This window comes from Cherax quadricarinatus, chromosome 31 (assembly GCF_038502225.1).
Source record: "Cherax quadricarinatus isolate ZL_2023a chromosome 31, ASM3850222v1, whole genome shotgun sequence".
Lineage (NCBI taxonomy): Eukaryota > Metazoa > Arthropoda > Malacostraca > Decapoda > Parastacidae > Cherax > Cherax quadricarinatus.
Window position 1 is genome coordinate 35824213 of NC_091322.1, and position 16177 is coordinate 35840389.

The window sequence follows — 16177 nt, forward strand, 5'->3', positions numbered from 1 at the left end:
ATTGTCGTACGCACCACCTAGCTTATATCAAAGTCTGAACCGTCTGTATTTTCAGAAATTAAAAAAATGGTTAAAGTTAGCGTATGTTACAAGACTTTTAAATATGTATATTTCATCACAATATATAAAAATGGAATCAACGTCTGGCAAAAAGGGTATCGCCATATTCGGTAAAATCGTCGTTTTTTCACGCGTTGTGGGAGCTGCAGTGTTTACCTGGAGTCTACCTGGAGGGCATTCCGGGGATCAACGTCCCCGCGGCCCGGTCCACGACCAGGCCTCCCGGTGGATCAGGGCCTGATCAACGAGGCTGTTACTGCTGGCCGCACGTAATCCAATGTACGAACCACAGCCCGGCTGATCCGGCACTGTCTTTAGGTATCTGTCCAGCTCCCTCTTGAAGACAACCAGGGGTCTTCCCGTAATGCCCCTTTTTGGTTGTGTTGTGAGGACTAATTACATTGTTGTTTGGTTGAGTGATGTGAGAATCAGTTGCACTGTTGTTGTCTGGTTACGTGTTGTGAGGACCAGTTACATTGTTGTCTGGTTGAGTGTTGTGAGGACCAGTTACATTCTTGTTTGGTTGAGTGTTGTGAGGACCAGTTACATTCTTGTTTGGTTGAGTGTTGTGAGGACCAGTTACATTCTTGTTTGGTTGAGTGTTGTGAGGACCGGTTACATTCTTGTTTGGTTGAGTGTTGTGAGGACCAGTTACATTCTTGTTTGGTTGAGTGTTGTGAGGACCAGTTACATTCTTGTTTGGTTGAGTGTTGTGAGGATCAGTTACATTATTGTCTGGTTGAGTGTTGTGAGGATCAGTTACATTATTGTCTGGTTGAGTGTTGTGAGGACCAGTTACATTGTCTGGTTGAGTGTTGTGAGGACCAGTTACATTGTCTGGTTAAGTGTTGTGAGGACCAGTCACATTGTCTGGTTGAGTGTTGTGAGGACCAGTTACACTGTTGTCTAGTTGAGTTTTGCGGTGTCTGGCGCACCTCCCCAGCCTCCAGGTGGGGCGGGAGTCCGGTGCCCCTCCACTGCCCCCCTGTTAGGGGGGTGGGGGCGTCCGGTGCACATCCCCTGCCCTGGGGGTTGTCTGGCGCTCCATCTCCGCGAGGTGAGCGTGGTGGCCTGCCTGGGGCCACGGTGAGGGGTGTGCACTCACTCGCACCGCAGTGACAAGTGTGCTCTCGTGGTAACTATGTCGCGGGTGATGGTGTGTGCTGGTGACTGAGTTATGGTGTGTAGCAGTGATGGTATTATAACTTCTTTGTTGACAGAGCTAAGCTGGTAGTTTCACGTCTTCAGTATTTAGTTCATCGTAATGTTAAAGCTACCAGTGATTGTAATACTTGTTACGTGTTGTGAAGGAGATTCCCCTCTCGTAATATATAGTGAAGGAACCTGCATGTATATAGCGTGTATAACAAGGAACACAACGTTGTACTATACAAGAATTTGATTACTATGTGTAAACGAATGATGAACCTGAATAGATTACGTAACAGAACTGACATTGGTACAGTGGTTCGCTTATTGATCTGCCAGTTTTAGAACCTGCTTGCTGTGGGTTCGAATCCCATCTGTTCTTTGAGTTAAAAATAACATTATTTATCTTTTTGAAATTGTGTATTTTTTCCTAAAGATGGAATTCATATCCTTGATCGACGGTAATGGTTGTGATGTGGTGTGTATCTTTGATATACCTGTGACCCATTTTCGACTTTCTTCAACTCCTGCAGCCCAGCCTGGGGTCATGCTTCTTTGGTGGTTGCCTGATGAATCAGGCTGTTGCTGTTGGCGGCTCACTGGCCCATCTATTCATCATATCCTGGTTGATCTGGCACTTGGCGGAATTATTGATTCAGCTTCCTCTTGAAGACTTCAACACTTGTTCTTGTAATATTTATAAAATTTGCTAGAAATAACTTCAGTGATGGTAGTGTGGGGTAGGCACGCTGCTGCCCCGTGCCCAGGCTCCAGACAGCCACCTACAATATTCATGCGCCATACATTCATGAACAAACGTAATGTATATTGATGACATCTTGGCGTTCTACTCACGTTCTTCTGCTCATGTAGACCCTTTCAGACTTTCTTTACCCTGTAACGTTGCTTCCCTTCAGTGTATAATGCCTTCAAGAAAACTCAGCATGATGCACATTGGTGGACAGAAACCATCCAGGGAGGTACTACTATCCTGTCATGGGTGTGTGAAGCACACATGATATGTTGGCAAACACCAAACCCAACAAAAACACCCCAGCATAATAACAAATAATATAACGTCATATATGTTAACATAAAGGTCTAAAACCAAGAATCAAAAGAAAAGTTTCCTTTATTAGTGGGCTCTTCACAAAGTCCAGCGAAATGTTTGTGGCATTTACAGTGACATTTTAAAGTCTACCTTAGCAAAAAAAAGGGTACCAGGGTGTAATCTACTTGGATGTGACTGGAAAAACAGGCAACAGGGGGATGAGGAGAGTTTGCCTGTATGATAAAGAATCGTTCATTTGGACTGAATTATTTAGCAGCACAATGATGTAGTAGCAGTCGGCAGTAAAGATTGAAAACCACAATCTAATTATTATACTTATATATAAACCACCAGATGCAACTTCCTAGCAATTTAAAGACCAGTTATTGAAAACCGTATCTGACAATAACGAATATAGCCCCGCTCCTCAAAGGTGGAAGCAAAGCAGTAGCAAAGAGCTATAGACCAATAGCACAGATGTCATAATAAAAATCTTTGAAGCGTTTGAAGATGCAAAATCACAAACTACATGGATTCGCAAAATTTGCGCAACTGGAGGCAACATGGGCTTCAACAAGGTCGCTTCTGCCTCTCACAACTACTGGATATTATGACATGATGTTGTATACACTGGAAGACAAACACAATACAGATGTAGCATACACAGACTTTGTGGTAGCTTTTGATATGTGCAGTAATGGTGTAATAATATAACATTCAAAATGCGTCCAAAAGGAATATCTGGAAAGATGGGCAGAGATATATTCAATTTTCTAAGGAATAGAACCCAGAGTGTAACAGTAGCTAACAGGGTGAAATCAGAGGCTGCCATAGTGAGAAACTGTGTTTCCTGTTTCCCAAGGCATATTACTTGCCCTGTTATCTTTCTTATTCTGATATCTGACGTAGAGTTTTCAGACGATACTAGAATCTATAGGAGAGAGCCATCCATTGACGACACGCCAAACCTTCAAGTCTACATTAACAAAGTCTTCCAGTAGAGTGGACCAGAGCTTAAAACAAACCTCAATCACTCAGTAAAGTGTAGATTAATGTGAATGTTAGAGACCTGGGAGGTTGTTCAACTGCCTCCCAGCATACATAAGGGGGATTACCAACAGACCCCTGGCAGTCTTCAAGCTGGCACTGGACAAGCACCTAAAGTCAGTTCCTGATCAGCCGGGCTGTGGCTCGTACGTTGGTTTGCGTGCAGCCAGCAGCAACAGCCTGGTTGATCAGGCTCTGATCCACCAGGAGGCCTGGTCACAGACCGGGCCGCGGGGGCGTTGACCCCCGGAACTCTCTCCAGGTAAACTCCAGGTAACCGCAAGTAAAATAGTAGGCTGGATAACTAGAATCTTCAAACATGGGATGCCAAGCCAGTGATGATACTCTTCAAGTCACTTTGTCTCTCTAGGCTGGAATACTGCTGCACTCTAACAGTCCCTTTCAAGGCAGGCGAATTTGCAGGCCTGAAGAATGTGCAGAAAACCTTCAATGCTGTCATAGACTCAGTTAAGTACCTGAATTACTTGGAATGTTTGAAGTCCCTCGATCTGTATTCCTTGGAATGTAGGCAAGAAAGATACATTATAATTTACACTTGGAAAATTCTAGGCAAATAGCCCCAATGAAAAGCAGGGATGCAACAAGTACCTTAAGGGAAAATTCATTAAGTGAAACTTTAACGTCCTCCCTTCATACATAAGGAAGATTACCAGCGGACTCCTGGCTGTGTTCAAGAAGGAACTGGATAAGTTTCTCAAGACACTGTGTGATCGGTCAGGCTGTGGTGCTTACGCTAGACTTAATACAGCTAGCACCAACAGCCTGGTTGATCAGGCCATTTGTCGCGTGGGTACTTAATGGAGATGTAGGAGTAAGGAATACACTCGTTGGACGGTTGGTACATGTATATTGGCAGAGTCTTGAGGGGAGTGTAGCCCAGCCTACTTATTTGGTTGTATGCCTGAGGACGGAGTGATAGCGGGTGTCTCATACACTGCTCGTATGGGCATAGCTTGGTGACGTCACAAACTAGCCACTGAGCCTAGCTGAAAGGATTATATATATATATATATATATATATATATATATATATATATATATATATATATATATATATATATATATATATATATATATATATATATATATATAATATAATGTCGTGCCGAATAGGCAGAACTTGCGATCTTGGCTTAGATAGCAACGCTCATCTTGCCATATAGGACAAGCGAAAATTTGTGTATGCAATAATTTCGCCAAAATCATTCTGAACCTAACGAAAAAAATGTATTTCACTGTGTTTGTTTAGTATTAAATTGTTGTAAAGAAATTTAAAATATATTTAGTTGGGTTAGGCTAAAATAAATTGTTCTTGTTATAATAAGGTTAGGTAAGTTTTCTAAGATTCTTTTGGCGCAAAATTATAAATTTTTATAATTATATAAAATTATATAAAAATAAATCTTTTAAACGTATAATGAAAATTTCAGAAAGGACTTAATTTTAAATGAGTTCTTGCTAATTGACCAGTTTTACATATTCGGCACGACATACATACATATATATATATATATATATATATATATATATATATATATATATATATATATATATATATATATATATATATATATATATATATATATATATATATATATGGGAGATACTAGTTACGATATACTGCACAAGTATAATACATTAGGAATTCAGTAACCCTACTGACACATTCACCTGGTCGGGGACCGGGTCGTAGGGACGCTGACTCAAACCACACTCCAGATAGACCCAGTAAGGTAGTACCATCCTGTCGGTGTGTGCACCGAGTATATTAAATATTTGATGCACACAAGACCAACCACAAGTCCTATAGTAATTGTTTTAAGCTGTAAGTATAGTTAACCAGAGCCATATAGTGGTAGCATGCAGCTCTAGATCGTCTGTGGCTGGGAGGTGTGCTGTGGCATTCTTGCTTGTCGGGGTTGGCACAATGATCTCGTCTGTAGTAATCGTTCCATCCAACTGGACGTTGTCAGGCGGTCAGCTGCCCTATATCCCATTGTGATCTCTGGGAGGTGTGGTGTGGCATTCTTACTTGTCGGGGTTGGCACAATGATCTCGTCTGTAGTAATCGTTCCATCCAACTGGACGTTGTCAGGCGGTCAGCTGCCATATATCCCATTGTGATCTCGGGTTCTCTGTGATATTTGTGTTCACTGTTTTTCATTAATCTTGCCTGTGTTGAAATCCTTTTACATTTGTAAATATTGTACACAATGAATTGGTGAAAAAATAAATATCTTACTTGTAACTCAACTTTTTGACACTTACTTGACATTGCTTATAGCACTACCTAATCAAGCCTGCAACAGAAATACCGGAATTCGTGAAGCCTGTCATCGAGTGTGAAGCACTAGTACAGTAGTTTGCTTTTAGCCAACTACTATCCGGCTAAATACTAAGATCGTGTCATACGAGTATAACACGGAAGCCTCTTGAATGTTTTGTACCTGACAGGATTGTTAGTGTTTGTTTCGTGAACTTTGAAGATAAGGGTTAGGCTAAATCTTAAAAAAAAATCAGATTGTATTCAGCATACACTATCTTTATTTTCATGTATATTTCTTAATAGTTCATATTCTGTAGTGTTTCATCTCTAGTGTAGGAAGCCCAGCCGCTGGCGGCTGGGGTAACGATCCCCTGGAACCATTAAAACGCGCTAATAGATAATAAAATATATATAAAAAATTTCGGAATAACGTAAACGATTTGTTGAAAAAACGTTAATAGTAAATACTTTCGATTTTCTGGCTTCGTAAGTCTAAATTAACACTTGTAGGTTACCTTCAGAAATTTCCAGAATCGTGGCGCTCCTGGCCTTGTCGTACTAAGCTTTCTGGAAGAATAGCCTAGTTAGTTAGTGTTAGTGCTAGGTGCTCGCATTCTAACAGGCATTGCAGCCCGGCTGATTAGAAGTTTTGCGGAGGAGCTCCTTAAGTTCCTCTTGAAGATAGATAGTGGTCAATTGATAATTTCCGTTATATATGAAGGGGAGGTGTTGAAAAGCCAGAGACTCGTTGTTTTGAGAGCATTAAGTGGATGCATGCAGCTCGTCCTCTGAATATGACCTTACATGTACGCGATCTCCTTTCCTTGAGTCAGACACTACGCTATTGTATATGTAAATTAGACTACACCTTAAGATGCAACCATTCTTCCTAATATAAGTCAGTATTTTACGGTGGCTTAATTGGGTGTGCGAAAGACAGCGGTATGAAAGTTATTTGACCGTGTATTGTAGCATCTACTTGGTGGGTTCCCATTTCTTGTTTATGCTACAATAGTCCTTATTGCCTTTATGCATTAATAGCTTGATGGTTCAGACCATCAGTCTGGAGGCCTGGTTTGGGGCCAGGCCTCCGTCTGCCAAACAAGAAACTTGACAGACGGAGTGCCATGAGTACACTAAAAGATTACACAGTAAGTGTAAAAGGCTCAAGACATTTGAACAGCCTCCCATTATACATAAGAATTTGATAAGTTCCTTGAGTCAGTTCTTGATCAGCCAAGTTGGGGTTCATACATTGGACTGGCTGCAACCAACAGTAAGAGGCTGGTTCATCAGGCCTTGATCCACCAGGAGACCTGGTCTGGGACCAGGCAGCGGGGGCAGTGACCTCCGAAAGTGTTCTTCGGGCATATGTATGTGTGGGTAAAGGTGGTTTTGTGTGGGAGGGGCTCGAACATCCAACAGCCGTGTGCGAGCGTGTTATGTAGGAGTGAGTTGCGGTTAAGTGGTTTTTATGGATTGACGTCTACCTGGAGGTTATTCCGGGGATCAACGCCCCTGCGGCCCAGTCCACAACCAGGCCTCCCGGTGGACCAGGGCCTGATCAACCAGGCTGTTGCTGCTGCCCGCACGCAGTCCAACGTACGAGCCACAGCCCGGCTGATCCGGCACTGACTAGGTATCTGTCCAGCTCTCTCTTGAAGGCAGCCAGGGGTTTATTGGTAATTCCCCTTATGCTTGGTGGGAGGCTGTTGAACAGTCTTGGGCCCCGGACACTTATGGTGTGGCGCCCCTGCTTTTAATTGCGGGTGTTTTGCATCGCCTGCCCAGTCTTTTACTTTCGTAGGGAGTGATTTCTGTGTGCAGATTCGGGACCATTCCTTCTAGGATTTTCCAAGTGTAGATTATGATATATCTCTCCCTCCTGCGTTCCAACGAGTACAAGTCAAGTGCTTCCAAGCGTTCCCAGTAGTTAAGGTGCTTGACAAAACTTATACGTGCAGTAAAGGATCTCTGTACACTCTCTAGATCTGCAATTTCACCTGCTTTGAACGGAGATGTTAATGTACAACAGTATTCCAGCCTAGAGAGAACAAGAGATTCGAGAAGGATCATCACTGGCTTGGCATCTCTCGTTTTGAACGTTCTCATTATCCATCCTATCATTTTCTTTGCACTTGTGATCGTGGCATTGTTGTGATCCTTGAAAGTGAGATCTTCAGACATTACCACTCCCAGGTCCTTTACATTATTTTTCCGCTCAGTTGTATGGCTTGACTTTGTAGTATACTCTGTTCTAGTTATTACCCCCCCCCCCGTTTTCCATAACGGAGTAGTTGGAATTTGTCCTCATTGAACATCATATTGTTTTCCGTTGTTCACTAGAAAACGTGCTGCTGGAGTATGAGCAACATAATATTTATGGAGGGATTTAGGGAAACCGGTTCCTCGGACTTGAGTCCTGGAGGTGGAAAGTAATATGTCTGCCCTCTGACGAAAGGGTGAGGATGAGATGTCGGTGCGCCTTTACCTCCGCAGGAGACGGCCGGGGTATTACATCTTTACCTCGCTCCTACACCTGTTGTCTCAATATTTTTATGTGGTTGACTGATGGTTAAGGAATCCTTCAAAGGAGTATTGAGTAAGGGGCCCCAAATCATTATCTAAGAAATAAGTGGTGGAAGTTTTGGCATTGAAAATTGGGTTGGGCAAATGTTTTGTTAGTGGGACGAATTGTAAAGGACCTGCCTAGTATGGGCCAGCAGGCCTCCTGCAGTGTTCCTCCTTTCTTATGTTCTTATGTTAAGTGATTTGGTGATGCCAACAAGTTGTAGGTGAAAGACATGCATCACCTGCTTATCACTACATCTGATTGTTAAAAGCTGTGGTATATAATGAAGACTTGGGCAGATAAATAACTTTTTTTTTTTTAGAAAATGTGATTGATATACGCGGTATGCTGTTGTTGCTGTTTTTGTCCAAGTTGAATTTTGTGCTTGTGTTGTTGCCGTGTCACGTTCAGGTATGACGGTTGCAACATTGGTTACTTTTGTTGCGTTGATGAATGGGTGTTGCAGCATTATTGCCGCAACAGTAATAGGGATGGCACCTTGCAGCGTTCTTTTCCCATTTTCTTCATGTCTCTTTCTCGTCTACGTCCTTCCCTCTCCTCGCTTCCTCCCTTCCTCTCTCCTCCGTCACAAAGAAGTAACCCCCCCCCCCCAACACAGGAAGTTCACACTGCCTCCCTTGCCTGTCTGGTGTCTGCTGCGTCCCGCTGTGTTTTTGTTTGTTTTTTCCTGACGCTGACTAGCTAGCAAAGCCCAAGACAAAAACTATATACATTACATATGTATTTGGTGTAGGCAGAGATCTGCCTCTAATTTATATAATTTGTGGGTAGAGGTAAGTGTATGTATATATGTAAGTGTACTTGTACGTGTTCGCATACCTGTATGTGGAAATGTGTGGATATTTGATGTACGTGTTCTCACCTATATGTGGTTACAGGGGTCGAGTCACAACTCCTGACCCATCTCTTCTCTGGTCGCTACTAGTTTCACTCCCGGATCCAGGCTCCAAGAGCCTTTATTAGTGTATATATTCATGCCTATACATATGTACATAATCGTATGTCATAACTAGACCCGCCCCAAGATGATTATAGCCTAGCATAAGAGGAACACGTGAAACATACGCCAGGTAATACACCTCAGGTGTTTACATTGGTCTGGAGGGAACCGGCAAGAGTTGATTGAAATTCGGAAGTGTCTGGGGTTTTGGAGCGCTGCTCGGGCAAGGAATAACAACATACTATTTTCACTTCTTGTTTTCAATTACTTTGCCTGGTAATCTATTCCAAATGTTTACCACTCTGTCATATAAAAAGGTTTTAGATTTGTTGTGATGAAATCGCTCGTCCATCAGTTTTTAAAAATCAGGCGTTTGTTTTGCTTGCCTAGGCTATGTTGAAGATTTCCTCTCTTCCAGAATCGAGATTGTCGTGAAATATGGAACAAAGTGCGAAATATCGCCGATTAAACGTAATTTAAGGTGGTTATTAAAAATTGATTATAGCATTTTAGCAAACAAAAGCATTATAATATGTAGATTTAACCTATGATAAACCATTAAACAGTGTGAGCCTAATAGAAGCAAGACACTTTGATTACCTCGTATATATGCAAACCTTCACCCTGCAAATAAGACCCATGTGTAACACGAGTACATTTTATTGGGAAACGTTTCGCTCAAGGAGGCACCTTGATGCCCGTGAGAGAGGCTCTTGATCTAAGCCTAAGGAATTGAATCAATCCTCTCTCTCTCTCTCCTTGGTTGGTATCTAATTGCATAAAGTAACATTGTTGTATGCCTGAGACACAAGTAACATCGTTATATGCCTGAAACACAAGTAACATTGTTGTATGCCTGAGATACAAGTAACATTGTTGTATGCCTGAGACACAAGTAACGTTGTTATATGCCTGAGACACAAGTAACGTTGTTATATGCCTGAGACACAAGTAACGTTGTTATATGCCTGAGACACAAGTAACATTGTTGTATGCCTGAGACACAAGTAACGTTGTTATATGCCTGAGACACAAGTAACATTGTTGTATGCCTGAGACACAAGTAACGTTGTTATATGCCTGAGACACAAGTAACGTTGTTATATGCCTGAAACACAAGTAACATTGTTGTATGCCTGAGACACAAGTAACATTGTTGTATGCCTGAGACACAAGTAACATTGTTGTATGCCTGAGACACAAGTAACATTGTTGTATGCCTGAGACACAAGTAACGTTGTTATATGCCTGAGACACAAGTAACGTTGTTATATGCCTGAGACACAAGTAACATTGTTGTATGCCTGAGACACAAGTAACATTGTTGTATGCCTGAGACACAAGTAACGTTGTTATATGCCTGAGACACAAGTAACGTTGTTATATGCCTGAGACACAAGTAACATTGTTGTATGCCTGAGACACAAGTAACATTGTTGTATGCCTGAGACACAAGTAACATTGTTGTATGCCTGAGACACAAGTAACATTGTTATATGCCTGAGACACAAGTAACATTGTTGTATGCCTGAGACACAAGTAACGTTGTTATATGCCTGAGACACAAGTAACGTTGTTATATGCCTGAGACACAAGTAACATTGTTGTATGCCTGAGACACAAGTAACGTTGTTATATGCCTGAGACACAAGTAACGTTGTTATATGCCTGAGACACAAGTAACGTTGTTATATGCCTGAGACACAAGTAACGTTGTTATATGCCTGAGACACAAGTAACATTGTTGTATGCCTGAGATACAAGTAACATTGTTGTATGCCTGAGACACAAGTAACATTGTTGTATGCCTGAGATACAAGTAACGTTGTTATATGCCTGAAGCTTCTAAATGTCCTCAGAACTATTGAAAAAAATTATACCATTGTCTGCAAAAATATTTGTAGATTTTCCTGAATAAAAATTATTGAAAAGCATTATAGATAAAATTGTTGAGTGGGAGTAGGTCCTGTCTATCATGGACCAGTAGGTCCTGTCTATCATGGACCAGTAGGTCCTGTCTATCATGGACCAGTAGGTCCTGTCTATCATGGACCAGTAGGTCCTTTCTGTCATGGACTAGTAGGAGTACTGGAGTCCTGTTTAGTACCATGTGAATTCTTGATAGAATGCAGTCAACAGAGTGGGGACCGTGGCACATCACATCCTGGGTATGTGGTGTGGCACCTCACACCGTGGGAGAGCCAAGGGGTGTTGGGGAAACATTACCCCTCAGTGCCGCTCCTTGTCCTGACCCACTGTACTAGCACAAAGAGGGGGGCACAGTACGTTATCTCTCTCTCTCTCTCTCTCTCTCTCTCCAACAACACTGCAAATCCCCTTAACATCACTCGGGTTGATCCAACTAAATTTACGTTAACAGAATTTAGAGAACCTCCGAATATAATTTTATATATACATTATCACTCATATTATATAAAGAAACTGTTTATATAAATGTATACAATCACTTCTAGCACCACCACTGTTATCCCCTTCAGAGGTTTAACAATAAAGTTGAGTTGTTAGCCACCCACAACCTGAAATGCGTAGTTTTCAGCCGCGTTGAGGTTGTTTGTGCATTTAGAGAGGATAGAACAGGTAGTATGACCAAGAATGTATATAAATCTGGAATGGAAGGAAGAAATGGTAGGAGCCATTTCAGGAAGGGATGGAACGAGGGACGGAGGAGATAAAAGAAGTTTGGAGTGCTAGAGGCCTGAACTTCCAAGACTTTTGTGAGCATGTTAGATCGGAGTGAGTGGAGACAAATAGTTTTTATGGCTTAACGTGCTATTGGAGTGTGAGCAAAGTAAGACGGTTGGATTCAGGGGAACCTCAGTTAATCGAACTTGAGTCCCTTCAGTGTGTGGTGCACTCTGAAGGAGGGGTGGGAGATGTTAAAATTCCGAAGTTCATTTGAACTTCGATAGAAAACTAGCTGCTCTGTCCAGAATATCTTGCTGTCAATTTTGTCAAGGTTGGGAACCAAAGCAATCATAGTACTAGGGGGAGAGAGCACAACTTTGTAGTACCCACAGTCATTGGCCAGGCTTCAAACACCTTTTATTGTACAGCAATAAAGGAATGGAACAGACTACCCGCACATGTCAAAGCCAGTCATAGCATGAACCAGTTCAAGAAGAGTGCCAAAAGGTGTCTGATGAATGTAGCTACAGAAAGGGAGGGGAATGATTTTCTATTTTTTATCTAACATACGTGTAAATTTTACCTTATTCCTAGTAATGACCCTCGTATTGTAGATAGTCTTAATGCCCCTCGTGTAGTAGATAGTCTTTTTAGTATGATAATAAGATGTTATCTTCATTATAGAATAATAAGAAAATATTATAACCTTTATATTATAATAAGGTAAAAGGACCCCAATGGAAATAAGTCACTCTGTCTGACTTTTTTGGGTTATCCTAGGTTCTCTACACATATGCTGCTATGTATGATAATTCTGTGTAACTGTATTTGTGTATACCTAGTTGATCAGGCCCTGATCCATCGGGAGGCCTGGTCATGGACCGGGCCGCGGGGGCGTTGATCCCCGGAATAACCTCCAGGTAACCTCCAGGTATACCTGAATAAACTTACTTACTTACTTACTTAGTTTCCCTATTGGTTGTTTAGCCCCCCATGAGCCGAGGGTCTTCGAACCTTTGGGAACAAAAATGTATTGATGAGTAGTAAGATCCCTGTATTTTCTAGATTACCGAGTCTCTCTGAGGCTGTCAGTTACAAAGTCTTCTTCACTTTGTACTACAGAGTGGCGTCAGTTAATGTGGAAGCACATATGTAGTCTCACACCATCTGCTTGCCATCTGCAAATAAACGAACAAATGTATATTTTGTTAATGCACATGGCAGCGAGGGAAGGAAATGCTTTCTTGTGAAACAACGTACTTAAGTTTCCTGTTCACAAGTGAGGCAAACCTTGTGCATAGAAAGTGAGAATTAACTTTACTTTGACCTTAAGTTAGCGTTTAAGTAATTGTCATAGAAGTGAAATGAAAGTGGGAATCTTTCTCTGTTTTAAGTGGACTTAATGTCTTGGTTATAATAATAACTTTCAGTTTTTAAAGGGGGTGAAACGGTAAGCCAACGGAAGGCTAAAACCTCCAGCAGTGGGTCATCGTATGACTATGACCCGTATCAGGAAACGCTTGTCTTGTTTCCTGGCAAATCTTACCTAACCTAACCTGTTCCTGGTAATGATGTGAGGAGGTGGAAGAAGGGTGATGGTGGTGGTGCGGATGATTGTGGTGAGGTCTTGGTGGTGATACATGGGAGTACCTGGCGAAGGCAAGGTACTCCCATGTATCTCCCTAATTAATCTAGATACCTTTAATTCCCTCTAGATAATGACGTTAATGATAGCATATCAGTAAGCTCTCTCCCCGATACAGAACTGCTAATTATATTAAGTGAATATCTGAAATAGAATTGCTAAGTGTATTAAGTGAATGTATGATATAACTGCTAAGTGTATTAAGTGAATGTATGATATAGAACCGCTAAGTATATTAAGTGAATGTCTCCGTAGAACTGCTAAGTATATTAATCTTCAAGTTTGGTGGAGGTGCTGTGGGTTTACCTTAATTAACGCTGTAAGAGAAACTGAACACTGACGCAAATTCCTCCTGGAATTACGCTAAGCTTGAAAAAGTTTTAATTGGAGATTCGTAGTCATGCGATGTAACTAGAGTTGACCTGGAGTTGACCCAGGTTTGACCTGCAGTTTAGCTGTAGTTGAATTTCAGTTTGATTTCAACGGCAGATGATTCAGTAACAGTGTTACTAGGTGTAACTTAACATGTCAAGAGTGGTAACAGTGTTACCAAGTATAAGTAACATACCAATAATAGTATGTATTACTTATCATGCCAAGAATGGTAACAGTGTTACTGAGTATAACTAACATGACGAGAACGACAACTGTTACTGAGTATAACTAATATGCTAAGAATAGTAACAGTGTCACTGTATCATGCCAAGAATGCGCTGGTGCCAAAATAGCCAGGATGACAGAAGAGAATATGGGAGCCAAGAATGTGCTGGTGATGTAAATATGGAGAATGTTACATCTCTCATCCCTGCTCCCCACTCCTCGACTTCCTCCATTATCCGTCCTCCCCAATTCTCCCAGTCCTCCGCCTTCCCTGTCTACCCACACAGTTCTCTTTCCCTGCATTCTTAGTTCCCTTTAGTTCCACACCAAATGGATCTTGAAAACTGGAACTAACTTCCGAATGCTCAGACGTGTGATCTGCGTCTGGTAAAGCAATAGCAACACTTTCCCTTTCTCGTACCTTGAAAAATGATCTCTTTCCAAATCATTATCACTTCTTTCCCCAGCATTGGTGGTTATAATTATAGCTTTAATTTTTAAAGGGGTGGACCAGTAAGCCAGTGGAAGGCCTCGGTCAGTTGACCAAAAGCTCTAGCGATGGGTCACCCGTGTGTACCTACCTGGAGGGTATTCCGGGGATCAGCGTCCTCGCGGCCCGGTCCATGACCAGGCCTCCCGGTGGATCAGGGCCTGATTAACTAGGCTGTTACTGCTGGCTGCACGTAGTCCAACGTATGAACCACTGCCCGGCTGGTCCGGCACTGACTGTAGGTATCTGTCCAGCTCCCTCTTGAAGACATTATTATTATAATCAAAAAGAAGCGCTAAGCCACAAGGGCTATACAGCGCTTCTTGAAGACAACCAGGGGTCAATTGGTAATCCCCCGTATGAATGGTGAAAGGCTGTTGAACAGTCTTATGCCCCCGGACACTTATTGTGTTTTCTTAGTGTACTAATGGTGCCCCTACTTTTCATTGGAGATATGTTTCATCGCCTGCCAATTCTTTTGCTTTCGTAGGGAGTGATCTCTGTGTGCAGATTAGGGACAAGTCCCTCTAGGATTTTTCAGGTGTAGATTATGATGTATCTCTTTCGCCTGCACTACGTTTTTAAATGTTCCCAGTAGCTGAGGTGATTGACGGAACTTATATGTGCAGTAAAGGTTCTCTGTTCATTCTCTAGATCTGCAATTTCACCTGCCTTGAATGGAGATGTTAATGTACAGCAGTATACCATCATCATTGACTTGGCATCTCTTGTTTTGAATGTTCTCATTATCCATCCTATCAATTTCCTCTCAGATGTGATTGTGACACTGTTGTGATCCGTGAAGGTGAGAGCCTCAGACATTACCACTACCAGGTCCTTCACATTACTTTTCTGCTCTGTTGTGTGATTAGAGTTTGTAGTATACTCAGTTCTAGCTATTATTTCCTCCAGTTTTCCATAACGGAGTAGTTGGAATTTGTCTTCACTGAACATCATATTGTTCTCCGTTGCCCATTGGAAAACTTGGTTTATATCTTCTTGGAGATTTACCGTGTCCTCAATGGATGACACTCATGCAGATCCTAATATCGTCTGCAAAGAATAATACGGTGCTATAGTTACATCTGTCTATGTGAGATATGAGGATGAGGAACAGGATGGGGGCGAGTACTGTGCCTTGTAGAACAGAGCTCTTCACTGTGACATCTTCCGATTTAACTCTGTTTACCGCTACTCTTTATGTGCGATTGGTTAGAAACTTGAAAATCCATCTGCCTACTTTGCCAGTTATCCCTTTAGCACGAATTTTGTCTGCTGTTACACCATGATCGCACTTGTCAAAGGCTTTTGTAAAATCTTTGTATACTACATCTGCATTCTGTTTGTTTTCCAGTGCATCCGAGACCATATCATAATGATCCAGTAATTGCGAGAGGCAGGGGCGACCTGCTTTGAACCCATGTTGACATGGATTGCGCAGTTGTTGGGAATCCAAGTGGTTTACAGTCCTGCTTCTTAGAACTCTTTCAAAGATTTTTATGATGTGGGACGTTAGAGCTATCGGTCTATAGTTCTTAGCAATTGCTTTGGTGCCACCTTTATGGATTGGGGCTGTATCCGTTCGCTTTAGTGACTGGAATCTCACCTGTGTCTATGCTCCTTCTCTGTACCATGCTTAGGGCCCACGAAAGGGGTTTCTTGCAGTTCT

At 41.9% G+C, this 16177-nt stretch overlaps 1 protein-coding gene across 5 annotated transcripts in view; it reads left to right on the plus strand.

Moving 5' to 3' along the window:
- The window catches only part of LOC128697010 (uncharacterized), a 1143041-nt gene that overhangs the window by 91465 nt on the left and 1035399 nt on the right, over nucleotides 1-16177 (plus strand). For 2 of the 5 annotated variants that reach the window (XM_070090365.1, XM_070090371.1), the window contains exon 1: nucleotides 1132-1240. The exons of 2 other annotated variants lie outside the window; for them this stretch is intronic. The gene's annotated coding sequence lies outside the window, so the exon portion shown is untranslated. Of the gene's footprint in view, nucleotides 1-1131; nucleotides 1241-16177 lie in introns of those variants that run through there. One more of the 5 variants, XM_070090368.1, reaches the window with a different exon arrangement.